Source organism: Canis aureus, chromosome 30 (genome assembly GCF_053574225.1).
Source record: "Canis aureus isolate CA01 chromosome 30, VMU_Caureus_v.1.0, whole genome shotgun sequence".
Classification (NCBI taxonomy): Eukaryota; Metazoa; Chordata; class Mammalia; order Carnivora; family Canidae; genus Canis; species Canis aureus.
The window spans coordinates 18937296-18956353 of NC_135640.1; the positions used below are offsets into that span (position 1 = coordinate 18937296).

At 38.6% G+C, this 19058-nt stretch overlaps 1 long non-coding RNA gene across 39 annotated transcripts in view; it reads left to right on the top strand.

Moving 5' to 3' along the window:
* LOC144301768 (uncharacterized) overlaps positions 1 to 19058 on the top strand; it is a 134720-nt gene that overhangs the window by 79290 nt on the left and 36372 nt on the right. For 35 of the 39 annotated variants that reach the window (XR_013368602.1, XR_013368591.1, XR_013368589.1 and 32 more), the window contains 2 exons: positions 5802 to 5877; positions 6509 to 6768. This is a non-coding gene — a long non-coding RNA (uncharacterized LOC144301768). Of the gene's footprint in view, positions 1 to 2709; positions 4739 to 5801; positions 6061 to 6508; positions 6769 to 18054; positions 19032 to 19058 lie in introns of those variants that run through there. The other 4 variants (XR_013368604.1, XR_013368603.1, XR_013368605.1 and 1 more) reach the window with 4 other exon arrangements.

A 19058-nucleotide genomic window follows, 5' to 3' on the forward strand; every position in this document is an offset into this window, starting at 1 on the left:
ACCTATAAAAAATACCTATAAAATTCTGTGCACTGAGAAGTCTCCTTCCTATGGCATCCTCCGTTGTCCCAGTTGGCACCCTCCTTCCAATAAGGTAACCACATTTATTTCATTAATCTTGAATTTTTTATGGCATTTTTGTGGAGGAGGGGGGAGGGAGAGAAATAACTTTATAATATATAAATAAGTACAAATGTTATTCTATGCCCTTTTTACATAAATGGCAGGCAGCATACTATATAAGTTGTTCTACATCTGTTTTTCATATTTATTAATATGTTTTGCAGGTAATTATCTAAGAGTACATAAATAGCTTCCTCCTTTTTATAGCTGCATAATATTGTTTTGGATTGTTTCCAATTTTGTGCTGTTACAAAAAGTGTATCAGTGAGTAACTATGTACATATGCCACTTTACAAATGTGCAGGTATTTCTGTAGAATAAAAAAGTTAGAATTGGAATTGTTAATTCCAAGAATATGTTATGAATTTGTTATTCTTGTATGTGTTGTCCAGGTACATTACATTAGGGGTTGTACCAAGTTATAGCCTCACCAAACTGTGCCAGTTTTTCTACAGTTTAATCAACATTGTGCATTATCAAACTTTTGGTTTTTAAATCCATCCAAGAGATAAAAATAACAGTTTTAATCCACATTCCTATATTATGAGGGATATTACACATCATTTTCATGTATTTGAGACCTATTTACATTTCCTTTTTGGTGAATTATCTATATCCTTTATCCATTTTTATTACTTTTTAAAAAAGATTTTATTTATTCATGAGAGACACACAGAGAGAGGCAGAGGCTTAGGCAGAGGGAGAAGCAGGCTCCCCACAGGGAACCTGATACAGGACTTGATCCCAGGACCCTGGGATCACAACCTGAGCCAAAGGCAGACACTCAACCACTGAACCACCCAGGTGCCCCCGTATTGCTTTTTTCTTATTTGTTGAAACATACTTTATATTTTAGGAATATTAGGTCTTTATCTACATTTCGTATATCTTTACCAATTTGTCATTTGTTTTGATTTTGCTTATAGACTTTCTATTTTTGATTCTCTGATTTGTTTTCCCACATAGCAGTTTTGGTTATGTGGTTAAATTTATAAATTTGTTTTTCTTTTATTTATTTTTTTTGTTTTTGTTTTTGTTTTTGTTTTTCTTTTAAAACTTCTGGATGTTTTAGTCATCATCAGAGAGATCTCTCCTTGTTTTTTTCTCCTAGTACATTTATGGTTTTATTTTTTTTATTTCATCTTTTGTTTCATTAAGAATTTTTTCTGGTGTACATTGTAAAATTTGAATTTTATGTTAATTTACCCCTCAGATGGCTACCCACTTGTCCTAACAGTATATATTAAATAGCTTATCTTTTCCCCTACTAATCTGAATTGCTATCCTTAATCCTCTTATGCATTTTGGTCTATTTTTAGACATTTTATTCTGTGACTTGATCTGTTTATTCATGGGTCAGACAACACTACTGTACCTGTTAAGACTTTAAAATATATTTCAATACCCAGAAGTTACAGTCCTCGTGCATTGCTCTTCATTGCTAGTTTTCCTGGCTGTTTTTCCCTATTCACTTTTTGAAAATGTACTTCAGCATTATCTTGGCTAGTTAAAACAAATATTATTGTATTGAAAGGATAAGAAAACTTATGAGTAATTGACATCTTTATGATGAGTTTTTTCTCGTACTGAAACAAGGTATGCCTTTCCTTTTGATCAGTTCTTCTTTTGCATTCTTCAGAGGGTTTTAAATTTTTCTACCTTTAGCTTTTGTTCATTTTTTAAGATAATTCTTAGATGTTCTGAAATTTTTGTTGCTCTTATAGATTAGATCATCCCTTCAAAGCTATTGACACATATAAGAACAAATACAAATTAAAAGTAAGAGGTTTAATTCTCTCTGTTGAAAACAAGGGAAGAGATGTTCCTCCCCTTCTTTTTCTTAGAAATTTATAATTAGAAGTGCTTTCTCTTCTCTTTGAACTGTATATAAATTCTTATGAAAACTGCATAGGCCTTTTGTCAGCTTTTCATCTGAGGAATGCCTTTCTCAAGAACTCAGGAATCAAAAAAAAAAAAAAAAAAAAAAAAAAAAGAACTCAGGAATCATCTCCTTTCCATGTAAACATCCAAGGAAGATAGCACCCTATTTCCAAGTTTCCACAGGAGGGCAGGTGCCTAACTTTAGCTGACCTGGCTCCCAGTTGTAAAACTACCTCCTGTCATGGAAATACAAGTTTGTTTTTTCTTTGTCAATTAACTAACACAGATGGGCACTTCAATTGCCAGGTAAATTTAGGATGAACTATGTGAAATAAAGTGGTGCTGTTAAGTCTTATGACTTAAGGACTAGTTATTGTCTATCTCGAGAACATGTATGCACTGTGTTGGATCTGCCTTGACTATGTTGCTGAAGAGTGAGATTTCTCTCTGCCTTTGCAATCTCTTTTTTTTTTTTATTTTATTTATTTATTTTTTTTATTTTTTATTTTTTTTGCCTTTGCAATCTCTTATGAGACTCCCTGTGATATGTATGACATTCTAATTTAATGATCATTTAGTAATAAAATTGTTTTTTCTCTACTGTCTTTGTGGAGAGGATTTCTGGATTGGGAGATTTTGTTTTTAGTTGTATTTCCTCACATTCAGTTAGGAGTTGTGTCACTTGTCCTCCTTCTTCAATTGCAGCCACCATTTTGGACTCCGCAGGTGACCTTGAAGATGAAAATGTCCTCCCTATGTTGGCTAAGATGTTAAGGAAAAAGGAAGAATCTGGGAGCCTGTTGACTATGGAATCACTGTACCAGCCTTGAATTGCTTAGCTTTATATTTCTTTCATATGAGAGAAAAAGAAATTCTCTTGTTTCAGCCACTGTTAATTTTGGTTGTTCTGTTAAATGAGGCTGAATCAGTTATTCTAACTGATACACTGCCAGAAAGAATAACTTCAGATAAAATAAAGCCAAATCAGCTTTCTTATTTAAGCATCCTTTAACATTTAACTGTTTTTTTGCTTACACCCATGTACTGCAAGTCACTGATTTAGTTATCGAGACATGCATTTTGTAACCAGTTTATTTTTAGTCTTTTACCATGAAGCCATTTGTTCAAATTTAAATGTCCTCTAGTGCTTTTCTGGCTTTAAAAAATGACTAAGATGGACTTTTGATAATACATGTCTTTATCTTTTACAGATAAAAATACTAAACATTGGTCACATTTTTGAGTATCAATCCACCATTAATGCATATGTTGGAATTGGCCTATGATGCTCTTAAGGGCAATCTTGACCTTCTCATAGACTCACTTCTATGCAGGGGACTGGAAGGGTCTTCAGCTTTTGTTAAAAGATGTTAATTCAGTTCTAGCTTTGCTGATGATTAAAACCCATCATTCTGTCCTACAGCAGCACTGGAGAATATCTCCAGGCACTTGTCAGGAAGTATAACATTAAATTCATAGCCACTTAGTATGAAGTAAATGCCCTCCGAGAAGAGTAATATCTATGGAGGATAGCCTGAAGAATATGCAGTCTTTCCTTTCTTCAGATGATCTGAAATCCATCCTTAAGTCAAACAGATCCTCCTAGGGCTATTTGTCTGGGTGCTATTGTTTTGGTACCTTGTACAATGGCTTTTACTCAATTATATTTTGTTGTTGCAACTCCTGCCTACATTTAAAGATATTATAAATAATAGCTGTGTGGAGTTATTCTAATTACTATAAGGCTATTATTGACTCAGTTATTCATTTCATCGCATGGTTTTTTTTTTTATGAGGTCACATGCAATAACTTTCTATTTGGTTTCATTACAAAACTGTGCATTTATAGAGTGGTTACTTTTGATTGAACAATTGGTTTGTTTTATGGATTATGGATTATTTTATGCATTTTTGTGTGGCATATAGTTTACTAAATCTGATGACATCTTTTTCTGAAACGGACATCAGAATAAACCCTTGGCTTAATGTAGTTTCCCATTTCATACTTTTTCACATATTGTCTTTCTTTTTCATGATCTCTGTTCCTGTGACTTTTTCCTCTTTGGGCTCATATCTTTGGTTTTGTCTCTTTGGATTAAGGGTGAAGAAACCTACTTGTTCACTCTGTTTTTCATAGCAGGATAAACAAACAAACAAAATCACTTTTTTTTTGTTTTTAAGAGTGGAGAAGTTTCATTGAGCTTTTAAGAAAAGGAGCTTCAAAGTTGACAGCATTTTAGAATGATTATTTCAAGAAAAATTGGAATCTCTACTCTATTTTTCAGGCTAATAATTTAGTTACTTAGTATTTAAACTTGTTTAGGATTCTTATTTTATCTCATTTAAAAAAAATAGATGATACATCCATGCAGCTGTAAATGCAAAAGAACAAAAAAGTATGGAATGAAAACTCTCCCACATCATAGTCCCCAAGTTCCTTTCCCTTGGAAGTTACCAATGTTATGCTTCTTTTGTACTATATTTTTGGGTATACTTTTTGTATAAGCAAACAAATATATATAAATGTTTTCTTCTGATTTTTTAAAAAGATTTTATTTATTCATGAGAGACACAGAGAGAGGCAGAGACACAGGCAGAGGGAAAAGCAGGCTCCACGCAGGGAGAGCCCTATGTGAGACTCGATTCGATTTCCTGACTCCAGGATCATGCCCTGAGCTGGAAGGCAGATGCTTAACCGCTGAGTCACCCAGGCATCCCTTCTTATTTTTTTATGGTAATATACCCATCTCAGTGTGCTGCCTTCCCCTTTTGTCAAAAATGGTATATATTAGAGCTTCCTCCATCTTAGTGCATAGAGTGCTGTCCCATTCTTTGTTCCAGTGGCCAAGTGTCTTATGGTGATACTTTATTTGACCACTTCTCTATTCATGGTCATTTTAGTCATTGCTAATCTTTTAAAAATTGTTAATACAAACAATATTTTATTGGATAACCAGTTTGCCTATTTGAATCTATCTGCAAGATACCATCCTAGAAGTATGACTTTCAGCTCACTTTGTACATGTATTTTAAGTTTTCATGGATATTGCCAACTTGCTGTCCATAGAAGTAGTACTAATTTACATTCCCCCAGCTATTTTTGTATTACTTCTTAAATGAGGCCCTCAAAGCATCAAATTACTTTATGTCATTTAAGTGTTACACAGAATTAACCATAGATGGTCTTTGCCCTTAAGAACTAGCATTCACAAGGAATGAATTTTTTCTAAGCACACACATATTTTATAATTGTTCAGCATTTTGTAATTTACTTGCCCACATTTCTTTGTTGCTTTAGAAAAGTCAGGAAGAGTGAGCGTGGGAAACTGTCAGAAACAGCTAGGAAGGTAGTTAAACAGTAGTCCTCCCTTGCCCCAGGGCCCATCATGTTGTCTCAGACTGGCTTTCTCCTGGAATTAAAAGAGGCCTGTGGCTGCGGGAGATGAGGGTGGGGAGAGATGAGCTGAAGTCTGGTGTCTAAAAGTGGAAACTTAAACATAGCCTTGCTCAGGAAACTTTCCAAACTACAAATTACTCTTAACTTTAAGAAAAAAAAAAAAAAGGGAGGGGGCTCCAAACCATCCCCATGAAGGATTCTGATGTGAAAGAATAAAAAGGCAATTTACAAACAATGTCCTCTGCACTGGCTGGCAACAACCATGAAGAAACATCTAGTTTCCCAGGGGTGGGCCTGGAGACATAGCTCTGTCTCCAAATGGCTCTAATAACCATTTCTGCCCCTCTCACTTTACCTGTGAAATAAAAGGACAAATATATTTTTCTCTTTGTTAAAACAGAATCTCAGAGACTTCACCTGCTTTGCCCTGGGATCCCACGATGGAGATGTGGCCAACAGAGCAAGAATTTGAGAAGGTTGTGCTACCCGCCTCTATCACAGGCCTCGGGGCTTCTGTTCTCACTTCCAGGAGAAGCCAGAACTCTGCCTCAAACTCAGGGCGCTCCCTCCCAAAGTCGATCCCACACTATTGTGACTTATTCTCGGATTAATCCTTTTCGCAAAATCTGCATTCCAACACAGAATTACATGCTCATCTGGTAACATACTCTTCTTTTCCACTTCATGTCTTTATGATCTTCCTGTGCCTGGAAGATTCTTTTCCCCATTTAGGACACATCACAATTCTAGCCGCTCTGTGCATTCATTAAATATCCCCTAACCCTGCTCCAACAAGCTCTGTGGAATCTCTCCCTTGGCCAGACGCATGCTGCACTTTCTCATACTTCTCATCTGGCATTCTGGGCAGAGCTGCTTGTTTCTGAATTTGCTTCTTATCTTCCTCTGCATTGGATTATAAGCCCTTTTGTGGCACAAACCATTATCCTTATATCCACTGCTGTGCCTGACTCACTTGAGGGGTTTAAATAAACACGCGGGTGTGCACATGTACACACCGACATGCACGCATCCATGTGAGTGTATTTAGCATAGGCATAAAGCAGTTATGATTAAATGAATGAAGAAGTGTAACTTTTTTTCTTGTAGGTTGAACGATGGAAGAAGACATTTATTATAATTGATGCAACCAGAAGATATTGTTTCCTCCAAGTCTCATTAACCAGTGGTTCTCAATGCTGTCAGGATCACCTGCATAAGATTGTTAAAACTCAGGGTGCTGGGCCCCACCACCAGACTTTGACTCAGTGGGTTTGAGATGGTATATTTCTGACAAATTCCCAGGTGCTGCCGATGCTGCAGGTTCAAGCACCAGATTTTGAGACCCACTGAAATAAGCTATTACTTGTGTAAGTATAGTGACATAATTATTCCTCAGTCACTTTTGTCTAATTAGCCCTGGTATGTTTCCTCAGGAGGATGTTTGATAGATTCCAGAAACAGTTTGGACTGTGTCAGTGTGTCAGTGGACTGTGACTGATGGGAAGACCAAGCTTCGTGGAGGGCATTGTTTGGGAATTCTTGCTCCCTCAAGCCTGTGAGGGAACCAAAGAAATCCTTTTTCCACGTCCCCTACCTCCCAGAGGAAAGACAGTAGACTTGAAGGTCAATCAGTATTTAAACTTTGGTGCTCTGTTGTGATAATGCCTGGGATGGTACACATCTCAAAGAGATAAGTGCTGTACTGACATGGAACTTGTGTGGTTTTAATGCCTTATTTTTTAAGAGAATGGAATTACAAGGACACAGTCTATGGGATCCAGCACAAAATGAAAATGAGGGGTCTTTTGATAAAGAATTATGAAGAATTTCAGGGTGGCAATAGCAGAGCATAAAGTGCCTTTGAGGTCCTTCTCATGTAGAGCCCGTGAGACTGCTCAGGTCACGTGTCCATGAGGTTAGTCCTGACTTTGGCTGCATAAGGGTTTCCAGCCATTTCTGGAAGAGAAAGCAAATGGCAGGGGTAAAAACAGGGTGAGGCAGAGGAATTGTATGATGCCTGTGGAGATGGTGGAGCAGGAGGCTGGAGTTAGAGCTGACTTTTCTGGTCCTTCTTTCTCTCCACTTTGTTACTGTGGTGCTTTTCCCCCCTCAGAATAGAGAGCAATGAAGGGTGGGCGTGTCCCTCAGGATAAATGGGCCATGATGGCTTAAGAAAGAATGCCAAGGACGCCACCAGCCTGCCACCCCCTGCCAAGCAGGGAAGAGTCTGAGAAGTGCCAGGCTGGCTGGGGAGCAGTGGGTCACCCCAGGAGCCTACCAGAACTTAGAGTTGATGCAGTTCTCCCCGTCCAGCCCTCTTTTTGCATCTTTTTCTTGAGGTGTTTTTTTTTTTTTTATGACATATATTATTTTTCTGTGCAAATTTTTTTTTTTTGGAAAAAACATTTATTTAAAAAATAAAGGGATCTCTAGGTTTCCATTAAGTGCCTCCTAGATGGCAAGCTCCTTGGGAGAGGGGATCTAGTCCCATGAGTATTGGTGTCCTTTTTTTTTTTTTCTCCTTATTTAAAGATTTTATTTATTTATTCATGAGAGACACACAGAGAGGCAGAAACATAGGGAGAGGGAGAAGCAGGCTCCTTGCAGGACCCTGGGATCACGACCTTAGCCAAAGGCAGACGCTGAACTACGGAGCCACCCAGGTGTCCTGCATCTTGGTCCTTGTTCCCAGTACAGTGCTAAGCCCACAGACAAAGTGAGGTACAGTTATGATGAAAAGTTGAACAGAATTGCTTCTGACATTTGCTCTGAAACTTCAAATATGCTGCATAGTGTCTAGCATAGTGTCATTGTTTAAATATTTTAAAAGAAAACAGCTAATTCGAGGGACACGTTTAGGTTATGAGCTAGTTTTGTTAGCTTTGTTATGGAATTTTTCTTGTTATAGTAAAACCCTTTGCTAGAATACATATGCAAAAAAAAATTAAGGCCTTTGAGAGTTAATGTGACACAAAGTTGCTGTGTGATCTGAGTAGCCAATTAATAAGCCTGGGCCTTCTTTTTTTACATTCATTAATTTGTCTTCTAATTGAGCAATCAATTAACACCCATTTATTGAGTCAGGCTTTTCTAAGCACAGAGGATCTTCACACATACAAGCAGACATAAGTACATGTGTACTAGTTCTTACCTTATCAACTGGTGTTCATGGAAAGGTAAAGAAAGAACAGTGTGATTATGACATGTGCCAAAATGGTAGTGGTTGTAAAAGGGCTCTGTGAACCTGGGGGAGGAGTCCCCTCTCTCTGCCTGGGAAGCTGAGACAGATTTTACCAAGGGGATGCACCTGAGAAGAATCTCCAGGAGTGGTGGATGAGCTCCCTGGAATTGGCCTCAAACTTCTCAGCATGTCAGTCGAAATGGAAGAATCCCTAAAGTTCCCTGCAGAGCTCGAGTAGGCTTTAAAAGATGGCCTAAAAATGTTTGGGAGCAACACATATTTCTATACACCCTATTTTTTTCTCTCAGGCACTCACAGCTAGTTCCTATTCCAAGAACATAACTGTTTGACCACATGGTTCTTTTGTTGTGGTGAGCAGACTGTCCTTAATATTTTTCTTAAGGAGCATAATTTCTGTCCTCACCACCCTCCGCCCTCATATACTGGTTTCTTCTTTTCACTCCACTTTTTTAAAAAAAGATCCTTGATAAAGCCTTGTTTTACAGAACCCTCTTGAGGAAGAGCTAATTAGTTTTCTCAGCAAAATTAAAGGTGAATCATCTTTGAGACTCATAGACCTTTATACATTTCTGAATTCTTCAATTTCCAGTAAGATTCCTTTATCTTCTGGTGGTTTTTGTTTGTTTGGTTGGTTTGGTTTTTTTGCTGATCATCATTTATAGTGCAAATAGATTCCTTAACTCTCTCTTAGGAGGGTGGAAAAGAATCTGTTTCTGAAGAAACCATGTGACGCTTAAGACTTTCATGATTACATTAATTTGGGGGAACATTTCAATGTGACCCTTTTTAAAAGAAAAAGTGTACAAAGTTTCATCCTGCCAATTCTTTATTGTCTGAGAACTTGTTAAAAAAGGAGGCTCCTGAAGACCCAGAATTCCTGCAACAGGCAGTTTTGACCTTGAGCAACAATTCTGTGTTCTCAAAAATGGCTACAATGGAACCTTTGAAGCTTTGTGGAAATGAAAAGTATAGCAACTTCTTAGAACCTCAGGTTCTCTAGCTACTAAACTACAATGTTAATTCCCATCCCATGATGTGTGATGATGTTGCTTCAGTTTTATTTCTTCATCATTGTTTTGAACAATGGGAGTGAGGGGGCATGGATAGATGGAGAATATCCCACATATGGGTTTTGTTTGTTTGTTTTGTTTGTTTGTTTGTTTTTATAGTGTGACACACATGAGTGTTTAATAAGGGTCTTCTGGTGATTGCTTGTGTCAGTCATCATTGAGGGAAGCACAGAAACTACTGAGTTTTGTGCTTCCCTAAGATAAAGATACCGGGCCCTTCATCTCCCAATTTCTGCTCCAGCTTTAGGGGTGGAGGTGGAGATTGCAAGAGCTCAGAGAAATAGGTTTGATGGGAGGCCTACACTCTTCAGCCTCCCAGGGAACTGCCATTCACCTTCCTGCCCCCACCCCCTCCCTACTCTTTACACAATTGGAGCAAAAATGCTTTTTGTCTATTTTATGGCTTTACTCTGCCTCCTTCATTCCTCATCACCTCCTCCTGCAAAATTTGAACTCCGTAAGCAAAAGATGTTGCTACTAATTTTCAACAATTTCAGGACAGCTGAAAAGGTTGAAATAATTTGAGTTTGATTCTCTCCCCTGCGTCCCCTGCATATTTAACCACGGACTTAAAAGCAAAGTTCTAAGAGTTATTGAAACAGGGTTTACTTGGCAACTGTCACATCTGCTAGGGCATCAGTGTTCCCTCCGTGTCCCTTCCTCCTGTGGAAACTTTCTTTTACATATTGCTTCCACCGCTAAACTAAAGACAAAATAAAGATGAAGTATGATGACAAATTCCTAAGAAATGTTTCACGATTCTCTCATTCAGAGTAAGGTAGAGTTAGCCATTCACTTAAAAAACAAAAACCATCCTTCTCAGCAGAATTCACTTTTGTTTTTCTCTCTGTAATTTACTGCCTGGTTAGGGTTTAATAACACAATATACTCTAGTTCACTGCCCCCATAAAATTTGCAGGCGGAAAAACAGCTACAGTCGGATACGTTCCCACTCTGGGTAAAGAAATGAAATCCCAGAGTTTAATCTTGGTGGCAGTGGAGCTGTGAAATGATAAGACAAATCAAGTTTACCAGACATTTTTGCTGAGATCAGGTTGCTAGCCACTCAAGCGCTGCAACCCCCCTGGGGGCCTATCTCATTCAGCACACTCCCCTGCTCTCACTTGGCTTAATTTCTGAACATTTATTTATGTTGATTGTTAGTATCAAGTGATGCAATATTTTAAGAGTCATGAAGTAGCTGAATAGTGCTTCCAGAGCTTTTCCAAACAGAGAACACTCTTGCATGCCAGAGGGGTTAAATCTAAAGTGCTTTCAACATGATTTTACTTTCTGTTTCTTAAGAGAAGCATTTTTCACTTCATTGGTATTAAAGGGGATGCAGGATGTGATGGGGTGCTGATTGTTGAATTACGAGAGATGCCGGTTTATGTGTCTGTTGCAAAATGAGACCTGGGGATGGGTTTATGAATAGGCATTTGGATGCTAGCTGAAGAAACAGCCTCTTTTGTTAGTTGTCTCCTAGTTTTTAAACTAAAAGATCACCTATGATCTGGTCCATTTAATTAATATCACATGACTAATTGAATGTATAATATCTCTCCTTTCATAGAAACTCTTTAGCATGAGGGCTGTTTGCAAGGCAAATCTGCGGATGCTTAAAAACCCAAACAAATAGAATCCTAACAGGAGTTAAGAGCAGTACATTTTGTACATTGATACTAGAATTACTAAACGTTGGAGCTAGCAGCTGAGCCCAGACCTTGTTAGCCAGAATGCCTGGTCTCAAACCCCAACTTCACCACTTATAAGCTTCCTATGTGGTCAACTCAATCTTGTGCCTCAGTCTCCCATCCATAAAGTAATAGTACCCACCTCTTAGGTTTCTTAGGAGACTAACTCATTTAATATATGTAAACCATTAGAGCACTTTATGGCACTCGATCTCTGTTGTTTTGTCGTTATTTGCTATTATCATTTATCCCAAGTCCTCTGGTCAAATATCCTGACTTCTAGTTCAGTGCTCTTCTTTTATACTACTGCTACCCAGAGAAGAATCTAATTTGTAGGCTCAAGTGGGCTACATCATGTTGGTAGACACAGAAATTGGAAGTGTGTGTGTTTGTATGTGCGTGCGCCCCTGTGCATCTCAACTATGGCAGTCTCTACTTCAAATCATGCTACAGAAGGGTACTTGAAAGAAATGTTTCTGTCTCCTTCCATTGAGGCAGGCCATCTAGAATATTGTAGGTGCCTCCTCGGGGATGTGTCCTTAGCCATCGCTCTCACTGCCCTCCCCCAGAGTGACCTTTCATGCAAATGTTGAGCCTCTTCTTCCAATGGAAATTTTAAGGTCATCAGTCATGTAGTTAGCAGCTGAAAAACCTTCTCAAAGAAATGTCTTGGCCAAAGAGCTTGTTATAGGCTGTGTTTGTACAAGTCATCTTAGTGGGACTTTGGAATTGGCCAATCATTAGTAGTAATAATGGTTACAAATAACCAGCTCAAAACCAAGAACATGCCTCCAAAAACTGTACATTTTTCTAAATGATACTAGATTTTCATCACTGGCCACAGTCAGCATTGGATTTACTGTTTTAGTTTTCAAGACTCTAGCTCTTTTCTGCAAACAAAAAAGTGTTTTTACCTCAAGGGCAAAATGTAAATGTGTGACATGTGCTTTTCCCCAGGCAAGTGACTCACTGCAGATGTAATGACAAGCTGTCCTTCAGTTTGATAGTTGATCAGTGAACTGGATGTGGAACTGAAGGAAAACTGCAATGTTAGGAAGTTAGATAAGCAAGATTATCTCTAAAATAAACCTCTACTTATTAAAATTACTACTGCAGCTGAAGTTAATGGCTATCAAAATTTGGAAAGTGTATTCATAGATCCAATTCATTCCCTCAACATTAATTTAATGAGCATTTACTACCAGTCTCTGTGCAAGCATTGAGGATACAAAGACAAAGAGATACTGTCCTTGCCCTTAGGGCATTTTTAGTCTTTGGCTGAAACTGATCCTAAATAAATGCTTTCCAGAATAGAGCCATAAGCAAAGTGTTAAGGAAGCACAGAAATTTGGGAAATCTTTTCAGAAGATTAAATGCTTAAAAGTGGGTCTCAAAAGGTAAAAATAAATTTCTGGAGAGAGAGAGAGAGAGAGAGAGAGAGAAAGAGAGAGAAAGAATATGGGCAGGACATTCCAGAAACAGAAAGCATATATAGAGGCAGAGAGAAGGGGTTGTATAGGATATTCTTGGGGACTTAGCTGGAGAGAACATTGAAAAATGTAGTGAGAAATAAAGTTAGTAAAAGTAATTGGGTTCAAACATGCAGAATATCGAATACCCTCCTGATGGGTTTAAACCCCACCCTAAAGCAACATATCATCCACACATTTTTAAATATGAACGTGGCTTGGATAGATGTCTTTGAAAGCTGACATGGGAGATAGCCTGGACTATGGCTAAGGATGGGGAGAGTCTGGGCATTGGGGGAGTATGTTGGTCAGCTCAGGCTCTATAACAAAATCACAAACTGGGTGGTTTAAACAACAAATATTTATTTCTCACATTTCTGGAGGCCAAGAAGTCCAAGATCAAGATATTGGGTGATTTGGATCCCCATGAGAGCTCTTTTTCTGGCTTGCGGATGTCTGCTTTTTCACTATGTCTTCATAAGGCTAAGGGGGCAGAAGGAGGAAGGGGGTTTATATGTTGCAAGAGAGAACATTCTGTTCTGTCTTCTTTTTAGGAGGACACTAATCCCATTGTGGGCCCCCTCCCTCATGACCTCACCTAAACCCAATTACCTCCCAAATGCCCCAGCTCCTAACCCTATCTCATTGAGAGCTAAGGTTTTAACACATGAATTTCTGAAGGCACACAATGAGGGCATAACTGAGAGAATTAGAAGGCTATTTAATAACCAAGGCTTTAGATTTAGAATTAAGGTTGAGATAGTCATGGTGGCAAAAGATAGCTCCTAAACAATGTTTGTAGATCTTAGATAATCAAGTAAATATGTGAGGAGAGATAGAACTATGGGTTAGGGACGCCTGAGTAGCTGGGATGCCTGGGTGGCTCAGGGGTTGAGTGTCCGCCTTTGGCTCAGGTTGTGATCCCAGGCCTGCTTCTCCTTCTGCCGGTGTCTCTGCCTCTTTCTCTGTGTCTCTCATGAATTAATAAATAAAATATTAAAAAAAATAACTAAGGTTAGAGTTAAGGATTAAAACTGCCTGTGTAATGATTAAATTCACAGGTCTAAGAGTGAAACTCCTGAGTTCACTCCTCTAATTGTGTGATGTGGCACTTGGTTCTTAAATTCTCTGTACCTCAGTTTTCTGATCTGTAGAGTGGGGATAATAATTATACCTACCTCTTATAGAAGTTTTGAAAGTTAAATGTCATAAATTATATAAAGCACGAAGAACCATGCTTGCTGTTTAGGAAGACTATGTGCCAGATAGTATTTTATTACCTACAATAACAAAAAATAGTATTCACTACATTTTTGAATTGATTCTTTCAGATTGGTAACATTTGAAACGCTAAGGATCAGGATCTGTGATGAGAGCCATTATATGATTTTTTTTCCTTTGTAAAAACCTTATCATTCATTTTTTAAGTGCTATGTTATCAGGAAATAGCCTTAATACATAAAATTCTTTATTTTCTAGCTTTCAGTGAATAAAACTTAAGAATAATAGTCAAAAATTTGTATTAAATGTTTTCCAATTCGATTTTTTTCCTCAGTTTTACATTTATATCATTAAAAAAGTCAGTTTGCATTTTCTGATGGAAAATAGCAGCCACATGCCTCTTCCCACCCCACCTTCACCCTCACTCCTCAGCATCACTTTGATCACTTGATTAAGGTGGAGTCTTAAAGTTATTCTTTTCTACTTCTATAATTTGTAAGTCATAATTATTTAGGGGGAGGTGTTTTGAGATTATACAACTCTTCCATCTCTCATGACAATTTATTCACTTTTTAAAATCAGTACAGACACATATTTTCCCATTTTATTCAGTTGATTCACTAATTGTTTTGATACCTAAATGGTCTCTGATTTAGTCAATAGGGGTCCCTCTAATGTGGCTTCTGTGTTCTTTTGACATGTCCACATCATTTTTTGAGCACTTTTCTAACTTTTTGGAACAAAAAGACTTATGTTCTTTTCCTACCCTAGCCCTACAGTCAATCATTTCCCCAAAGGGCCTGATTTAGTAGAGAATGATTTGTAGAAATTAAGGTTTGGTTCTAAGTGATACTTGATGCTTTTATCTAGGGTCAGTCTAACAGACTCTTCCAGGGGACAAGCACATATAAATGTGTTTACATGTGTTTGCACCTATATTCCTCTATATCTACCTTGAAAATTATGAGTTTTCTCTATTATCTTCAATTCCAGTCAAGCCCACAGAGTTCATTCTAGTATTCTCCCTTTCCAATTTGTAACTCTTCAGGAGTGAGAAACCAGGTTCTCATTATCCTTAATATATTTATTTGCTCAATCTTTGTGATGTAACCAACTCTCCATCTATGTCCTACAGATGCCCTCATCAGCCCACTGAGGCTCTGACACCCCACAGCCAGGCTTTTATCTTTCCTGATGCCCGATTGGCGCCTTCCTTATCTCTCTGGTGGTCCATCCCCCTGCGTCAGCGCTGTCCCCAACCCCCAGCTCTAACACCCTGCACCAGCAAGCCCCCCTCTCACCCTCTGGACACCTGCTTATTTGTCTCACCTAGTAGTTCTTACACCGAATTGTTCTAGAAGGAAAGGGGAAGAGGCAACACAAACTTCTTGACTTTTCTTAGGGCATTTTGCTCATACTATTTCTAGCATCTCCAGTAATGTAATTTCACCTAAGTTGACTGATCAGAACAATTCAGCATCCCCTAGACATGTGGCCAAGCTGCAGGCTGCATTCAGACACCAGTTCTTGCTTTGCAGTAGTCTCTATATCTCTTCCTGTCTATTAGCACAACAGGAAACCAAGCAGTGGGTAATTGGATAGGGCCTCCTTTTACTTTTTTTTTTTCCTTTTACTTTTAATGAGCATTAAGTTAGTGGTAATGACTAAGAAGAGGTTATTTACCTAACAGTTTCAGATCTTCTTCTAAAGTTTCCTTGTATCTAAGTTTCCATTTCAAATTCACTTGGGTATGGGATTGGAATTTGGCTTAATGAGCATTGCTGGTCCAACTACCTTAGTCTTCTCATTGGTTCTAGGATGTGGTTCAGAAACATGTCATTTCTTCAAGAGAGATTAATATAATATATATAGAATATGGGGCACTTGGATTTTATTTTTATTTTTTATTTATTTTTATTTTTTAAAAAATTTTATTTATTTATGATAGTCACAGAGAGAGAGAGGCAGAGACAGAAGCAGGCTCCATGCACCGAGAGCCCAACGTGGGATTCGATCCCGGGTCTCCAGGATCGCGCCCTGGGCCAAAGGCAGGTGCTAAACCGCTGCACCACCCAGGGATCCCGGGGCATTTGGATTTTAGACATGCTGTTGTCATTTTCTTTCTGTTGACAGAGGAGTTTCCACCCACATTGTGCACAGTCCATTGAACATACTACTGCAATAATATATGACTTTAGCACTTCTGTCTTGAAGAACCATTTAGGAGCAATGTGGTATATGTCTTCCTTTTTTCTAGGTAATAGCAATGAGCATTTATAAGCTTTCATTTTTTCTCAGAATGAATTTTGCTGAAACTGCCTTTTTGATGTAGGGAAGGGACTTGTTGTCTTCAGGTTCTGATAACAACTGTTCCTGTAGCCTATCCTGATTGGCTTCCAGTATGAGGACATCTAGGATACTCTCTGGATTCACTCACAGTTGTCCTGGCTCAGACAAAACCTTGCTTTACTTAGCAGAGAAAACTTGCCCTATTTTTTTTTTTCTTTTCCCTGTGTTTTCCACTCTTGTTTTTTTTCTGTGGCCCATCAGAGTATGCAGAAATATCCTACAGAAATATCCTTGGCAGGAGATCTTGTGTGATAGAAATAAAAACTAGGAACCTAGGTACAGGTGGTATATCACAGGAGCTCTGGAAATGGAATTAGGGGATTTGAGATTTGGTCCTTGGCTCTGTGGCTAATGAGCTCTGTAAAATGCTTAAAAGTTTCTTAAGCCATTTAGGCTACTTCAGGAGGTGAGACTAGATCAGCAGTTTCTTACAGCGCTTTGTAGATACCCTAGGCTGTAGTCACTCAAAACTGACCTACACTTTGGTGCAGGTGACAGTTTGGGGGATCTGGGAGGACAGTCACTGAGAAGGTGTGAAGGGAGCTTTGCTCCGAGAATCTCCATGGTCTTTCATGTAGAACAGTAGCAGCATCTCTACATTCATATATATGTTCTTAAAGGATCTTTTTATTTTGAAGGGTTCTCCTACAAGAAAACAAAATCAAATCAAATCAAAGCTATGACACTCTTGAAGGCCCCTTTAGCACCACTTGTTTAGTCATTGCCTATGATGTTTATGTATCTCACAGGCTGGGGCACTTTGTTCTCTGAGATGAGACGAGTCTGTGTCAGTCTGGGATAGAAATTCCTTCCATACTTTGATAAGAAGCAGGGTAGCCCAGCAGGATGTGAACTTCTATTTGCTGTGCTTTGTTCACACAGGTATGAAGATGAAAAGAGATGGAAACAGCAAAGGAAATGTGGCTTTCTATGTCTGTAGCTCAACTCCCCCTGCATTTTCTTTTCTGTTAAGGGAAGCTCCCCCTATCTCCCTGAAGAGCAGCAGCACACAAGGCCCCCACATTGTTTTCTGGTGCTTTTCTGAGAAGCAGTGTAACAGCAACTTAGCTGCATTTTCTAGTTTCAGAGCTATCTGATCAGGACAAAAAAGGAACAAACTCCCCACTGCGAGGTAGCCAGAAATTTATTTACCCAGTTAATTGTGGGGAGCACTAGGGCTCTTCTATGACCCAGGACCATGTAAAGTTGTTTCAAGAATGTTTGCTTTGGGATAATGGTGTTTGAGATTTGGTGGCATCTTTCTGATACAAAATAATTCTAGAGAATTATTTGTGTGGTAGGGGTAGGAGAGACCAAAGATAAGAGATATACAAACCAAACATTCAATATTCCAAAACCTTTAGCAATTCGTCTAAAATTATTAGGTATTGAATCTACTGGGGGCTGTATTATAACTTTAACTTTAAAAGAAAAAAAGATTTTGTTTATTTGAGAGAGAGCACAAGCAGGGGGAATGGCAGAGGGAGAGGGAGGAGCATGCTCCCCACTGAGCAGGGAGCCAGACATGGGGCTGGATCCCAGGATCCTGGTATCATGACCCGAGCTGAAGGCAGACACTTAACTGAGAGCCACTCAGGCATCCCAATCTTTTACTTTTTTAAAAAAATTATTTATTTATTTATGACAGTCACACACAGAGAGAGAGACAGAGACAGAGACACAGGCAGAGGGAGAAGCAGGCTCCATGCACCAGGAGCCCGACGTGGGATTCGATCCCAGGTCTCCAGGACTGTGCCCTGGGCCAAAGGCAGGTGCTAAACCGCTGCGCCACCCAGGGATCCCCCAATCTTTTACTTTTTGTATAACATTCAGGTTTCAAATAATTTAAGACCAACACCAGATTAAGAGAAAACATATTGATAGATAACTGTCTTTGTTACTCAGAAGATTATGTAAGAAATGATGAAAGTTATTCCTCTAAGCCCTCTTAGAACGTGGAAACATTCAGAATAGTAGAAGAGCCTGTTGTGTGCATTTCCTTCTCTGGAGATCATAACCTAAACTGACAGTTAGCAGCGCTGCTTAGCAGCGCCCATCAATGAGTTAATATCAGACCCGTGGTATTCAGACATATCAAATGCATGGAATATTAAAATAAAAAATAGTGACCAACTATGATGGTTGAATTCACGTGTCAGCTGGATTAGGTCGTGGTGCTTAGTTCTTTGGCCAACACCAGTCTAGATGTTGCTGTGAAAGTATTGTTTTGATGTGATTAATATTTAAATCAATAGACTTGGAATAAGGCAGATTACACTCCACAGTGTTGGTGGGCCTCATCCAATCAGTTGAAGGCCTTGAGAGAAAAGATTGAGATTTGCTGGAAGGGAGGGGTTCTGCCTCCAGATTACTTTTGGCTTCAAGACTACAACATTAATTTTTTCTGGAATTTCCAGCCTGCCCTGCAAATTTTGGACTTGCCAGCACCCACAACTGTGTGAGCCAATTCCCTAAAATCAGTCTCCTTTTCTGTGTGTGTGTATTTGGGGGCATACACACATACACACACATGTATACAAATATTTACACATATATATTAAACATACTGGTTTTATTTTTCTGGAGAACTCAAATTAATCACAGACATAAGATTGTGGTTTTTATTTTTTATTTTTTTTAAGTTTTTTTTTT